Consider the following 16,503-nt stretch of genomic DNA (forward strand, 5'->3'; position numbering starts at 1 on the left):
TATCAACAAGAGAAGAGAGCACACACCCTCTGAAATATTCAGGCTGCCAACCCACCCGGTACACACTCATTAGCATATCTGAAATGACTTTTTATGTAATGTGTACTATGTGTATAACAAAATAATCTTCATTACCCATTGTTTTGATATTACTTTCCCCTTGTGAAGCCCGGGGAGCACTTTAATTTACAGTAATGTAGACTGTCTCGACCTCAATCCAGTCTTTGTCTCTGGCTCGATCGCTCTCTCTCTCTCTCTCTCTCTCTCTCTCTCTCTCTCTCTCTCTCTTGCTCTCTCTCTCTCTCGCACTCTCTCTCTCTCTCTCTCGCTCTCCTCTCATGGTTCCCTGTACATCCATCAGGGAGTGCTCCAATGGAGCGCGGCGGGCCTGACGATTGTCCTCATAAATTGTGTGTGTGTCGGGGTGCAGAGGGGCTAAGTGAGCAGTAAATAACAAAGGGTCCTACCGCCATCCGCTCGCCGTTGCCACGTTTCCGGCCACGCAAGATTACCCAGGATGCCCCTGGAGGGGTGTCTTCTTCCTCCGTGTGATGAATGGACAAGAGGAGGGAGAAACACGCCTCCGCCACCCGATGTCTGACAGAGGAAAGGTGAGGTCCAGGAACCCTGCCGATTTAAATTGATGAGTGTCTTTATTTCTCTGTAAAAAAAAGAAGCTGTTTGTCTCCCTCCTTCTGTAATAACAGATCGCTCGCCAGATATCTTTAACTGCGCCCATTCTTCATTGTCACTCCCTTTTCTCTCTCTCCCGCTCTCTCTCTCTTGCTCTCCTGCCCTTTTCGATCTCTTTCTCTTGCCTATTCTGTGTCTGGCTATTAACTGTGCGGTTGGACACTTATTTGTCCTCTGTGTTCTGCTACTTTTCCTCATCCCCTCACCATTTTCCTCTCCAGCTCTGTGTGAGCTTCATCTTGACTTTCCCCAATACAATGGTAGAATGAACAGCAATCATACATGAGTGTGTCACTTTTCCTTTTCACCCTTCATCCTGAGAGTGAAAAACTTCTTTTCACACGCTGTACACCTTTGATTGATGCAACTCTTGTGCTATTGTTCCGTTTTTGTCTATATAGACCTCATCCATTATCTTGACATTCAATTTTATCTTATGAAATTACAGCTTCCTCTTGTACATCCCTAAGTGTTAGCTGAGTCACTCTGGCTTGATTCTCACATTTTTCCTTGCTGTGCATTTTCCTGTGTACTTCTATACTCTCTGTATCTTTCATCTGGATTCCACAATATCACTCCATCCATTTATCTTGGTCACCCACCACTCGCCTTCCTCTCACATTCACAAAGTGCGCTGAGATTTACATGTAGTAAACTACATCGCTTTTGTTCATTTTCCATCCCCTTTTTAATACAGACTGACAGGTTTATTGTACATTTTTGTAATTTCCACACAGCTGCTCTAAATAGTTGAGTGACATGTGGAAAGAAAGTTAATGTTATATTTCATTTTGAGATAGTTGGATGTCTTGGTGCTGTTTAACTGGAGGAGCTTTCTCTCCAAACACTGACAACCACAGAAAAGGAAAATAAATAAAGGTTCAAAATGGAGTGTTCCGCCTGTTTGCTGAGATATCTCTTAAAATAGCTGCTCGGTCTTAGTTAATGGCAAAGCTGTTAAATCGCCTTCTCGCTTCCTGGGAAGGGAACATTTCGTCAAACGGCACGTCGGAAACATTAAACTGTCAAATTTTTGGTATTCAATTTGACACGATGTTCTCAAAAAGAGACAAAGCAGCAGTTAGGGCATGCGGCCAACTGAAGCGGCATCATTTCATCCCTCTCCCACACCTACTTCGCCATATGATACTGGAGGAAATCAAAATGATGAGAAATACGTCCGACTTCTGCCCCATTGAACGGGGATAAAATATCTATAGATTTCTATATACACTCTGCATATCGCATATGGATCAATATAGTATTTAATAGTTTGACGTGTAACCTTTTTAAGAATATCGATCCGTGCAGTGTTCTGTATGAGGGCTCAATCTGGAGCGTATCGACTGTGGTGTTGTTGTGATATGGGAGCGAGGCCTCGGGCTCCGGGCAGACGCTCTCAACGCCACGGTTATTGACCCTCTTGACCTTCTGCCTACAAAGACAATGTAGGTATGTCTGTGTGGCCCCAATGTGATAACACTGCAGAACACAAACCTGTATGCCCATAAATGTACACTGTAAAAGTAAAAGTGTGAAATTAGCCCTTAGATAAGGTACAAATTCGTAGCAAAATAGTAAAAAAAAAATAAACTAATAGAAGAAAAACTAAAAAACAGTACAACTTTGTAAATTACTGAACAAAACAAAACATTAAATTAAACAGTATTTATTAGTAATATTGATAGATTACAGTATTTTTCACAATTAAACACAGAAAAACACAAAACAAGGTTCAACAGTTAAATACAATAGATTTATTCATTTTATAAAAACTAAAATGGTATGTATTAAATACTATTTTCAATATTTGAATGGACAGTAAGTTGAAATTGTATAGAGAAGTATAATTCATCAACTTTGTTTGATGGTAATTTTACAGTAAGACACTGTTGTTAATATATTCTAGCGTCCGGAGAAGGTAGTCAGAGAAATCTCCCAGCAGGTCTTGCAGCAACACACTTTTCAGCACTTGTAATGTTTATCCTTAATATGTTTCATGTTCCTATCATTGTAATTGAGCTCCCTGGTGTTACTGTTTGTTGCTTTCCTTTCTTTCTTTCTTTTATAGCTCAACTTGTCCCTGTTTGACTCGAGTACATGAAGGAAAACAGCATCTGAACGTCACACTTTCAGCTCGCCTCAGCATGGAGACTCACTCTCAGTCCTCACACTCACACAGTTCTAACAACTAGACATAAGTGCCAATCAACTTAAACGATGCTCCACCAGCCGCTATGATATTTACTGCATCAAAAACTGTAAATTAGTTTATTTCTGGCAACCACAGCAGCCAATATATTACCATAACTTTCACAGGAGATTTTACAGTGATATGAGGAATGTTTAGAATGCTTTTACCTCTAAACACTTGAATCAGAGTGTTCCCATGGGTCTGTGTATCCAGCCTCAATACATCTAAAGTAACTGCAGATATTCTCTCCTTGTGAGTCTGTGGGAAGGAAACCCCTCATGCATATAGGCTCTTCATCCCTGGAAAAAGATAACATTTCATTTGGGGCGAAGTTATTAAACTACTTAAACACTATACTTTTTTTATTGAATAGAATAGAATTTGTGCGGGGAAAAGTGCCTGTACTCAACAAAGTGAGGTATCACAGGAAAGTGCCTTTGGGTATTTGACTATTATTACCATAACTCAGGTTGGTGTATTGGCATTTAAATAAAAACATTTGAAGGAGACATGTTACGCAGTTTTCTGTATTCTTATTTCCATTCATAGATGTATCTTTTCCTCCACTTCTTCTCTCCCTTCTTGCAGCACCACCGTGCACACTTGAAACCAGGCAGTTTGAGGTGATGTCTCTTTAAAGCCCCCTTATATCCCACCCTGCTCTGATTGGCCAAACTTGCCCTGTTGTGCAGCTCGGTCCAATGAATAGTCTTACTGGACGCAAACCTCAATGTTCAACACATATTCGCTACAATATTACTCTATAAAAATGATAAAATAGAATGATAACAAAATACTAAAGATGGTCCCCAAAGTGAGATTTTTAATGGACTGTTTTAATGTAAAAAGTAAAGTACATCAATGTTGAAATTCTTCTTTTGTGCGTTATTCTGTAACACATTTGGAGCATTGCATCATATGTACCAACTCTAACCAGCTCTGTCCCCGCCACATGTGTTTTCAGTGATAAAACCATTAATAGGTCCATGGGACTGAAGAGGCATATTTTCTATTTTTATTTTACCAGCATGCCATATTTAAACTGTACAGCTGTGAAACCACATAACAATTACTTTTAAGAGACGACCAGCTGGACAAGGTGGGATGGGTGAGTAATATCCTTTCAACTCTCTTATCCCCTCTCCTCCCATATCTCTCTCTCTCTCTCTCTCTCTCTCTCTCTCTCCCTCCTTCTCTCTCTCTCTCTCTCCCTCAGACAGCCTTCATTTTCTCCCTCTCGCCTCTCGCTGCTGTAGCGGACGTCAGTGCAGAGGTAAGCAACCTCCCTTGGCTAGAGGCGACCACCCCCCCCCCCCCGGACCCTATTAACGGCATATACACTCCCGGCACCCAAAACTCCCTCCCTAAATGAACTCCTCTCTCCCCCCTCAGCCGCCCTTGTTGCCGGTGCCCACCACTGGGTGAATTAGATTGCAGGATTTTTTAATACAATTCTTAATGGTTTATAAATTGCACATAATGATTCCTCCTTTCCTCTCTCTTGCAGTGCTTTTTATGGCCCCTCAGCTTTCCAAAGGAGTGGGAGGGATTTAATATATGGCGGAGGAGGCAGATTGAGGAGGTGAAACTAGACCTGGTCGGCATTCTCCCTGCCCTTAACGCTTCCCTTGGCTACAGAGAAGGGAGCCTTTGAAATAATGCTGGACACTGATGCTCTCTGACTGTAGCATATAACAGCTGGGACGTGACAATATTGTGCGACGAAATGCTCACCAGAGAAGCTCAAGTAATCAGGAGATGTGTATGTGGCGGAAGGCAGGGAGTGTGGCGAGAAGGGCGATTTGTGGTGGAGGACACACCTTTGGGAGAGCCAGATATAAAGTATGCGCATCCCAATCAGGTGCAGGACAGAACCAAAATAAGAAAGGGGAGTTGTGCAGGTAAAATCTCACCCCTGTGTATGAGCTGCACCTTAGTATTCCACCGTGGAACCCTTAATATAACCATCAAATGCCAGTAAAGTCTCTCTCTCTCCCGCTCTTTCCCTCTCCTTATTTGTTTCTGCTTTTGCATTTGAATATTTTTCTATTGTAGCATGTAAAAGGTCACAGTAAATGTTCTACACTTTTATCCAAAATGCTTTGCAATGACCTCACATTCACCCATTCATACACCGATGGCAGCAGCATTACCACGAAAGGCGCCAACCTGTACATCAAGGGCAGTAAGGGGTTCGGTATCTTGCTCAACAACACTTCAACAGGCTCTGAAGGAGATGCCTGGAATCAAACCAGGAACCTTCCAATCCCTCAACGACCTCTCTACCATCCTGAGCTATGCTGCCTGGTGTCCCAGGCTGCAGAATGAAGACAAACGCTCCTGAGCTTGATTAGATTCAGTCAGAAAGCAAAACAATATACAACAATGTCAAATTCGACACACCAGTGATCACAGAACCCATCAGTCGCTTCACGGCTCATCAAACACCACATAAATACACTGCATGTACGCTGTCACCACGCCGCAGGTAGCAATGCATTCAACATTATTGAAATGTTTATTAGTTTTATTAAACTCAACTTGCTCCATCTAATTGTTAAATTCACCCCAACGCTCATTTCTTCCCACAATAAACACTCAAACTGTCTAGAGACGGTAATTAGAGCAGTGTGGGAGGTTTTCAATTCCTTATGCAGCACGATATGAGCAGCAGCCAGCACATACACAGCGCCTTGCTTGATGGTTCATTGGCACTAAGTGAAATTCCAATTAGCTGACCTGGGTGTCTGCAGAGAGTGTTTGTCTGAGGTGTGAATGTAATTATGTTTTCCATCTTGTGCTTTTGGAGAGAGACCATCAACAACACCAGCAGCGTTCTGCAGTGTGTCCAAAGGTGTTTTTTTTCCAAAGCTTTTCTCTTCTCTACAGGAAACATAAAACAGGACCTATTGTACCCACACAAACGTCCTCTGTGTGTGAGCTTCCGATGCTCCACTGGACACGGGAAGTGAAAGCGCCAAATCATTTGCATTGTGTGCAGTGGAGCCTCACGTCAGCAAAACCCAGCAAGTCACCCGTGGTCGTTGCCACAGCGAGATGCAGCATTGATAACAATGACTTCTGTCCTCGTAAGAGTTGGTAAAGGTGAAAATGTACCTGCTACCCTTCTTTTCCAACTGAGAAGCAGCATTGTGAAGATGCATCGCCCCACGCTGGGCTAAAGAACGGTCCGAATTATTTACTTTACTCTGCCGAAGAGACGCTCCTGTTCTAGTTTCTGCAGCTTCCTATGAATCTTCAGCGATTTCCTCTGCCACCTGCAGACCTTTGCTGAGATCAGAGGCCCAAGAGGCAAGAATTGTTGATATAAATATATACATCTGTGTTCAAGAATACCCTGTTGGTGGCTGATTATGAATGTGAGTCGGAATTTACTGGCACAGCGCAATACATAAACTCCCAGAAATCCAATGCAAGGAGGAATAGGTGAGAGAAAACAAGAAGGATAAAGTAATGGCAATATAGTGTGTGGTTCCCTAAGGTCAAACAGAGTATGGAAAGGTTAAGGAAAACAGGAATGAGGTAAACACACACACACACACACACAGTCACACACACGCACACAGAGAGATAAGGAGTGGTGGAGGAAAATGCTGATCCACGGATCCCTGTCTGGGAAGCAAAAACAGAACATTGATTCTGCAAGATGCACAAATGAAAAATCTATGGGGGTAAGGAGCTCTTGGGCCCTGCGGCAGAGAGAGGGCACAGGCGGTCAGGCTCGCGTATTGCAACCCACACCAAGCTTGGAACTCTCACGGGGGGGCAGCGCACCGCGTTGGATCAGATAGACGGGAGCCAAAGCCAACTTTACCAGCAGATCAACAACACAAAAGAAATGAGAGAGAAATGAAACCTGTATGACCAAACGTTAATGTCAAATACGGTGAGATGAAACGACAAACATTCTGCCTTTTGCTTTTCTATCTTGATCTCAATAAGCCCAAACCTGGATTGTGTTTGTCCATTTCAAAAATGCAAGACATCACGTTCTCCCCCTCTGCTTGTGAACCGGAGATAAAGGGGCCCAGACTTCTTGTATATTATCTGTGGTTCCATTTGAACTCCCTCTGTCAAACTACAGAGGACGGAGGATGGGATTTAGTTTGGGGGAGGGAGCTCCTTTTTTTTATCATTACCACCCTCTGTCTGTACATGTGTGCACCACAGAGGCATTAATCTGTACCTCTGATATGCTAATCCCACCCCCCTACCCCTTTTTTTGATGGCCGCCACACCTAAATGCAGAGAGGGAAGGCAAGAGGAAGTCATTAAAGTACGCCCTGCAGGTGCCCGACTGGTCCAGGGCCGGATGAGATGGGACGGCAGCACTTTGGGTTTGTATGCACTGGGGGCAGAGAGGGGGTCTCTGGAGACAGACAGATCCCTTTTAGTCACTGGGTCTGCTCTGGTTTCCCTTGAGGTAGTCCTGGTTCCCAGCAGGACAGGATAACAATCAGACATGGAGGGAGTGGAGCGGGAAAAATACTGTGGTACCAGTGGTGTGTGTGTGTGTGGTGTGTGTGTGTGTATGCATGCATGCGGATTTGGGAGATTAAAGGTGACAGTCGTCGCTTTGCTAAGACCTGCTCACCTGCCACAACCAGTCAGTAACCAAAGTTGCTCAGTGGAGCGTAGTGCACCTGTCATCAGCGAGTGTGTGTGTCGAGGCATCTGCATGCAGTCATATTTTGAGAGAGACAGAGACGTGAAGCGTCCCACAGTAATTTGATGCACGTGTGAAATCCAGCATTATCATTTCACTCGATTCTATTTTGTGACACCTCAAACCTACAGATTAACATACTTTTGAAAAACATGTTTTGCATATTTGTGTGCAAAGACATTGACATTTATATTCACATTTATGTGGGAGAAAGAACAATTGGTGATTTTTTTTGCAGCATTCTGTCATTCTGTCTTCAAACCCGCAAAGTAGCATAATTCAAAATATATGAATAAGTATGCATTCAGTGTTTCTGTGGAAAATGTGAGATGTAAAAGAGGAAATAGAGACAAACAGATAGCATTTTCTGCCTGAAGCAACTTAACTGATGATATACTGTATGTCTCCTATCAAAAGCTATGACCTGTTAAATAGTTTGAATATAACCTCTTCATTTGTCACAGGCAATAATCACATTGTTGCCCCGCTTTAACGGCAAAACCATAATATGAAATTATATTGATGACTGCTTGTGCATGTGTGTGTGCATGTGTGTGTGTGTGTGCATGTGTGTGTGCATGTGTGGGAGGCTGGATTTCTGTTCGACAAGGATCTCTGCACATCAATTATAAAAGGTGGACGTTGTGACACTTGGTTCAAAAAAGTTGCGATGTGTTGTAAAGTGACAGATGAAACACTGTATCTTATATTTAGACGCCTCTCATGTGCTTTCATTGTTTCTTTTGTAACAAAGCCACTGTTTCTGACAATCAAAGAACACTCGGAGGTTCAAAATCGCAGTTACAAAGACAAAGGGGGGAAACGTTGCAATGAAAGCAATGTAATACATCCTAATGAGCTAACAGGAGATGAACACTGCATTTATATGCCCAGTGCATTCACACCCGTACCTCATAACTGCATTCATTGTAAATAAATATGAGCAATCAGCTAAGAACGGCAATAAAAGGCCCATAAAGAGTTGCAAACAGTGAGATGGGATGAAATTGCATTTCACAAAGAGACCGGCAGAAAAAGAGGGAGGAGGTAGATAAAAATACAAAAGGGCGACTATCATTTTCTTTGACCTCTGGATCTGAAGGTCAGGGGAAAAAACATAACTGTTGTCGTATTTAGACCATTTGAACGCAATCACAGTGGCACAGCTGTGACAACAGACAGCGGCAGTGTCTCCAGAAAGTGGGAGAAAGGAGTCAGAGAGGTTAAAAAGAAGTGTTGTATCCTCAGCTCCCTCAGCCCTCCGGCATAGGGTCACCTCAGAGACTGGAGACTGAATTACCCAGCAGCCCCGGCCGCTCGCAGGATCAGACGGACAAGGGGAGAGGACGAGAGGAGTTAATGAAGGGAGGAGACAGTTCAGGTCCCCCGAGGACCTCTAGGCACCGGCCAGGCAAACTCCCACTGCCAAATGTGCTCTGATTGGCTAATTATCAACATGGATTTAGCCCACAGTCAAATTGCTGATTGATTGGAGTGTGTTAAATCTGTCTTTGGTCTCTCTTGCTCCTTCTCTCGCTCTCTCTCTGGAAACATCCGGTGGTTGGAGTCCCACTATGGGGACTCGCAGCGCCGCAGCAGCAGTACGGTGGCAGCAGGTGAACAGTCCTGCGCCGTGTTGACACACAGCCTCAATTGTGATGATTTTGTCTCTCAGTGGACGTGTAATTAATTTTTCTAACTGCTCCAAAGAAATTATCTGTATCTGCAGATGACAACTAATTACACCCTAATACCTGACAGAACATTTTTCAAATGAGAACTAGGGAAGAAAGGCCATGGACTTACTCATATTGGGTCAACATAATTCCAGTAATAGATGTTATTTGCCGTTACCATAGAGGCTGGGGTGTGATTAAATAAGTGCTGCTATGTCGGCTTATATTCATTCATCAGCGATTAAGTAGCTCCTGGTCCAGCAGGAATCTCATGCCAGGTTCATTAGACTTTACATTAAAAGCTAAAGGGAATTAATGCTGTGTGGCTTATTACCATTAACATTAGTCACGACTGTTAATATCGCTGTTCTTTGGCTCTAAAGTCTCATTTTCTTGCCACAGATCCACACAGGCATTCTGGGAACTCGTTTGATACGGAGGCTGAATCGTCCCACAGCTCACACGCAGGTCTTTACTTTGTCAGAGACGATGAGATAATTTAAGAGATTTTAGGCAGCATTCTGTCCTCTAGATTGTTGTTAGCAAATTCATTTTTTTTAAAGATTATTATTATCATATTCTCCCCTGATGTGAGTCCTGGTCAGAAGTTGCTTTAGGACCTCAGATTATTTTAGATTACCAATAAAAATTTCACAAAAATTCAAATTTGTAATATTTCAAATTTTAATTTTAACAGTTCAGGTGGAAGTTTAGGACCACGAAGGACACAAATCTGAAGCCAAAAAAGGGCCAAGCTGACTGAAACATAAATGATCATATACATGGAAACAAGCAGAAGAAATTACCCATCTCTCTGAATTCATCAACTTTCTTCTTCCCATTTCTCAGTGTAGAAAAGTGCACCATCTTTGTTTACTCTAAAGTCACAGTTTATCCAGCTTTGACTGCTAAGATTTTGCCAGATTTTCAGTTTGTGTGCGACTGAGTGTGTGTCTAAGTGTGCAAACACACACTTAGACACATACTCAGTCGCACACTAGAGGACCACAGACTGTGCCATTATCCGTGGGGGTCTTTCATATTTTCAACATTTGTTATGATATGAAGAATATTATAATGTTTTGAATGTTTCAATAGAAGCTGAATACATCAAAGTCAACAGTCAAGTGTACCATTAAATGGAATGTGGTGTAGACAGTGCCTGTGTGTTCTTAATCATTCCTGTGTGGGGGATATATTATATACATAATATATATAATATTATGTATATTAAATCTTTCCTTTAGTTTCCGCTTCAACAGTATTTGTTTTGTTTGATTAAGTCAAAGAGAGTCGACATGATGATGTCAGAGGTGAGACCAGGTCCTTGTTGGAGTCTCATGTCTTAGCAATCAAATCACAAGTCAAGACCTGAATCTGAAACAAGCCACATTACCTAAATTTGAGTTTAAAATCCTAATATAATGCACTCCCCATCAAATGTAATACCAGAGGAATCATTTTAAAGTCTTTGTACAAATAATGGATGATTTTATGATTTGCATTTCTTACTCTCCAGTGAAACAACGATGTCAAAGTCAATTTGACGATGAAGTTTGTGACTCGAATCCAAGTTGAGTCTAGTCCAGAACAACAGATGAATCGGGAGTAAAAACATGGTGAGCACATGCTGCTAATAAAATAATGCAAGAAGGTGCAACTCCCTGTTTTCAACATGTCCAAATCCATTTTCTGCTCTGGCCAAAGCGTAGGAGGGGATTGTTCCATACTGCTACATACTGATGTGTTTATGCTCTGCTTGGTCTTAACCCCAGCGGAAATCCCCAAACCTACAAAAGAAAAAAATGTCTTTCATTAGTGAGAGGATTTATCTACACGATTACAGTACGTGCAACTGTTCATGGTGTCTCCCTGTATTTAGCTGCAGAGCATCCTGGGACAGGACATCTATTGCAGCCCCAGAGAGCCCCGGGGGAGGCTTGGGGATTAGAGCTGGCCTATCTCTTTGGAGCTGGGAATTAATTAAGTAATTATGGAAGGCAGGCAGCTGGATGAAATATGCATGAGCCCTGATTGGGACGTTTGTGATAGTGTAATCTAATTTCAAGCACCAGACCATTCCTGTCAGGCAGGTAGAGTCAACCGTATGGCCACACACACACACACACACACACACACACACATACGTACATACATACAAACAATGTAGCTTTCAGGGTATATAGAACACACCAAAGATCACTGTTGGCCAAAAGAGATTTTGAGTTTCTCATTATGTTAATTAAAATGGGATAATCAAAGTGGATTAATCACCATGGTAATGAGGATTGAACAGCAGATTATGTCTTATTACCCAATCCATATAATTGTATTTGTAGAGGGATGAGATTAATATTGTAGCATCCAATTAATGATGACGTGATTGATGAATACGTGGAACTTTGGGATACTTTTGGAATTTGAAAAGTGGCAACAGTGTAATGGATTTGCATGGTCATTGTCCCCTGCTTCCCATGCAAACTGATTGATATGGCTGATTAATGCTGATTTGAATGTAATTTAATAGTAAAAAATAGTATTGCAATATTTTCAGCAAGTACAAAAAGTTCCCCTCACCCGGTTCAAGACGAAATATTGGCCATGACCATGTACAAAATACAGATATAACCGCTTCAGAGAATATTTTGATGAATAAATAATGTGGTCCAGACAAAAGACAGCTGTAGAAACATTACATAACGCTATTGTGAGAGATTGTCTTTGTCATTCTTGGTACTTTAAATTCTGATGCGGTTTTCTGTTTCTCTGCTGCTGTCCCTGTGTGTGTGTGTGTGTGTGTGTGTATTGATGGAGCTGAAGGTCTGCTTGCAGCAAAGAGCTCTCCCAGCTCTCCTGAACAATACTTCCTGGAGAAGACTCAAACAGGAGTCGATACCAAACAAGAGAACATTAGCCACAAGATACACCACAAGAAAGACTGTCACATTCTCAATACACACACTCACACACACACACACACACACAGCAGCCATCTAACACAGTTCTTCAGCCAGCAAGCGCATACAGCATGTAAGCACACGCACATACACGCATACACACAGCAAGTCTCCCATTTCTTCTCAATCACCTTTAAGTCTATCGATCCAGGTGCATCCTCCTTCCTTTCATTTATTTAGCTTTTTTCATGTATTGATTAGTACATTGTTGTATTGGCAAAGGCGCGTCGCATGGTGCATGAATATCAGGTTCTACGTTTGTGCATTTGTGTCCTTTTGCATCCATCCAGTATTGTGCATGTAGTGCAACAATGCTTCCTTTAATATGCTTCAATTAAAAGAAGAGGCTGATATTCAATAAAGCTGCAAGTGTGACGGCCTTAAAAAAGGGAAATGAGCGAATCCCTGTAGCTTTTTGTGTTTCACTGTATGCTCTAGTTCACTGGAGCGCTGCAGTGGGAACCTCCAGTATTTAAACTGGTCCCCAGTGCTTGAACCCTGCCCAGAAAGCAGAACATAAAGCAGACAGATGAGACGATAGACAGGGAGGAGAGGAGAGATGAAAGGCTGCGGCGCTCCCTCCGAAGGGAACAAGGGAGCCCGAGAGCACACTTACTCACAGCTCTGGGTGGAGGATTGTTCCTTTGCCCGTTCTCGTCGCAGAGGGAGCGGCTGACGATTTTTACAAAATTTGATCATTTTTGTGAATATTACATCCAAACTGGGTCACTGAAATTGTTTTTTGGTGTATTGAACCATTTCGAGGATATTTAAAGTTCAATTACCTGTAGTCTGTAGAATGAACGCTTACTGATCCACAGAACACAATCTATGGAAGACGGGGGAGCAAATGTCAGATGTTTAAAGTTCACATGCTTTCACATTCTGAGACAATTTTCTACAGGAATCGTAAAGCCATCATGGAACAAAACAATTTGCACTACCTACAATAGAGGTCAGAGATCTCTGAGAAATGGAGGCTATCGTCTAGCTAACAGCCACCACCAACGCTGTGCAGGATCTGGATGTAATCATGCAGGAGATGAGAGGAGCAGGTGTGTACGTGGCATCGGATGTCCACCTCTCTAACGCCTGTCTGTTTCCTATAAGATGGTGTGATTCCTGCTCATTAATTCCATCTCGGATTACCACCCACCTTACCAGAGTGGCCGTCTCTTATTTGCTCTCAGTCTGTCACCCACACCGCCGCTATGGAGTCGCGTTTGCAGAAAAGACATTTTAGTGAGATAATATATCACAGCCCATGTTCCTACAATTTCTGCTCCTCTTTGTTATTCTTGCCATGTGACATGAAAAGCAGCTCATATTTCATGCCTCCGTTCTGATATTTAGTCAATAGACTTCTGCATGCCCTTATTTTTCTTCATCTTCTTTTTACGATGGATTGCTTTTTTGTCCCGTAGTCATTTACATCACCTAAAAAACAGCTCTAGAGCAGAGTGATGCTTCAGTCTAATCGCTGGTGAAACAGGCTTTGCATGCGTGACTGAAAGCGCTCTGCTTCCATGATTTTTCCCCCTGTAGCTGTTTGACACACAGAACTTATCACCACAACAATATTCCAGGAGCTCCGACCTCCTGGAGCCTCGACCTCAGCTGACTGCTTTGTGTGCGTTTGACTAAAGATTTGCATCCGTTCTAAATGAAAAGAGCACCTTTGCTGCGAAACCGCAAAGGTCAAAGAAAAGGACTTGACTCCTGTACAGACAAACTCATCATTGGCCTTCTAGCCTCCAGTTACACTAACAACCCGCCGATGTATTGATTATCCCCGTTTACATTTGTCCAATGCAATTTGTTCAAAGGCCACTGTGCTCAAAGTGCACTATCATTAAGCAGGGCTTCTATTCCAAGCAATGGAATCTATACTTCATTTAAACTAATAACAGGCGTGACTTGTATTATCATTATCGAGTGTTCTTCATATTCATTTGAAAAGAGGCCATGCACCATAAGAGCTCTACTAGTGCCTCATTTATATTCCTTTCCTCCACATCTCCCCACACCTGCTCTCTCTCCTCCTCCTCCTCCTCTCCCCACCCTGGCCCCTGCTGTTGGCTCCCACCTTCAGAAATGAGGTGATATTGGTGTGATGGGAGACCATGTCCAAGCAAACAGAGCACGCCCACACCTGAGCTTTTTATAGGCTAATAAGATGACCGCTGGCTGGCTGCACTGCGGGGTCAGCGCCTGTGTTATCCTGCCTCTGTCTAGAGATATCCAACCTATTATTATCAGGTTGATTGGCTGTCTCGTCAGACACATTAATAATAGTCTCCATTCAATTTATGCGGAGAATGTGGAAAAAAAAAAACTCGCTCAGCTCTATAGCCATGTTTCTGTTATACCCCAGGAAAGGTAAAGTGTAATATCAAATCGTTTTCACTCAGCTATTGTACTGTAATACATCCTGCTGGGCTGTGTTGTATTTTGGGATAGCAGGGAGTCTAGTCCAGGTTACAAATGTTGTATTTTATGAGAACGGTCAATGCAAGGCCCTCCAATCAATATGCATGATGGATGACCGAGAATTCACTACTTAACAGTGACATATGGAAAACCAAATCTCTGTTCCACTCCATTTAGTTTGAGTGTCTAAACATGTCCAATCATGATGTCTTTAAACCTGAGAATGACTTGAAGTCTGCCGTGTTCATTCACAAACGTTCGCCATCAATACATCTACTGTATTCCCCCTCGACATCACACAAATACTTACATCTGCAGCTATATTATCATCCAATAATGAATAGGTGCAATCTAACAGTGATAATGACACAGCTTGTGAGGACGGCGGGTGGCGGTTGTAGGCAAAACATGTTATGAACCTGAACCACAGTGAGAAGAGGAAAAAGAAGAAGGAGAAGATTGTCCTAAATTGATCTATTGGTCTGCCTCTGAAATCTTGTAAATGATGTAAGCCTTCGTCTCTGAACGTGTCAAAAGAGGTTACGAATGACGGTGTCAACACCATTACAACGTGTGAAGATGCCAGTGTTTTACCTGTTGAAAGTATTATTTCCTAGCACGTCAAGGTGTTAAGATGGCTGTGAGATCTCACATATGGTTTGAACTAAACTTGTTTTTTGCTTCATCAACATCTGAGTTCTTGTATTGTAAAGGGACTTGGTCTGAGTTATTTATGCAGCATGAATCCAGTATGAATGTAGAGGCAAATGCCCCATTGTTTCATTCCAAAGTAACAAAACTTGTTACAGTTAATGCCGTATCAAATCAGACCGTCAAACATGAAAATAATTACACCTCCACAGATGAGGCCGTTGGTGTGCATCATGGAGGCTACACTAACAGGAATCTGCCTTGCACCATCATGTTAATCTCGCACAAACGCGTGGATATAGTAAGTTGTTTTAGGGCAGCGTTGTGCTCAGTCTACTCTCTTCGGCGCGCAGAAGTGCAGTGGCTGCAACTCTGGAGTATTAGTTCCAACCAGAGCTGTCAGCGTTTCCCACCAGATCAGGGCTGTGATTAATAAAACGGGCCTCTCGGTTCCCTCCAGCTCATTCTCACCTTCTCCCTTTACACTGCCTCTGTCGCACATGCTTGTCTCATATCGTCTCTGCGCTTCTCTCAACTTCTCTCCTTATTCTCGCTCTCTCCTTCTGGAAGTCATTGTTGTTCTTTTTGAGGTTGTATACAAAGAAGAAAGAAATCTGTCTTCTTCTTCTCCTCCTTCTCTCTCTCTCTCTCTCTCTCTCTCTCTCTCTCTGGAGCTCTGGGTAAATGATGCATGATAGACTCACAGCCGCTGAGCGATCATTAGCGAGGTGGCGCAGGTGAACAGGAGCGATGGATGATGAAGAGAGGGAGGGATGGAGGGAGTAACAGAGGACAGCAAAAGTCGTGTTTCCGCCCCGAGGCGTTTCCCTACATCGTCACAAAACCACAAGTTGTTTGTGTAAAACGCTAGTCGCTGGCATTTCTTATGCCGGTGGTCATTAATCTAGACACATAAAAAACACACTTGCGCCAAGACACACACAAGCACAGACAGAAATGAAGCCATAATGTTGCTCTCACAGATGAAACACTGACTTCCAGTGTCCTAAAGCCCTGCGCTCCCATAAAAACACTGTCTGGACTCCGAGTAGCATTTCGAATGTGCTGAGCAGCCAATATTATGAAGTGTACATAATGTTTCCCCAATGACATATCATCACTCAACAATGCCCTGACGCCCCTCATCATAAACAAAATTTGGGTTTATAGTTCATATCAGGACTAATAAACTGAGACATTACCTGACAAAGGCCC

This window comes from Genypterus blacodes, unplaced genomic scaffold (assembly GCF_046128005.1).
Source record: "Genypterus blacodes isolate CSIRO-AG114 ecotype Tasmania unplaced genomic scaffold, CSIRO-AGI_Gbla_v1 ptg000012l_1, whole genome shotgun sequence".
In the NCBI taxonomy this organism is placed as follows: domain Eukaryota; kingdom Metazoa; phylum Chordata; class Actinopteri; order Ophidiiformes; family Ophidiidae; genus Genypterus; species Genypterus blacodes.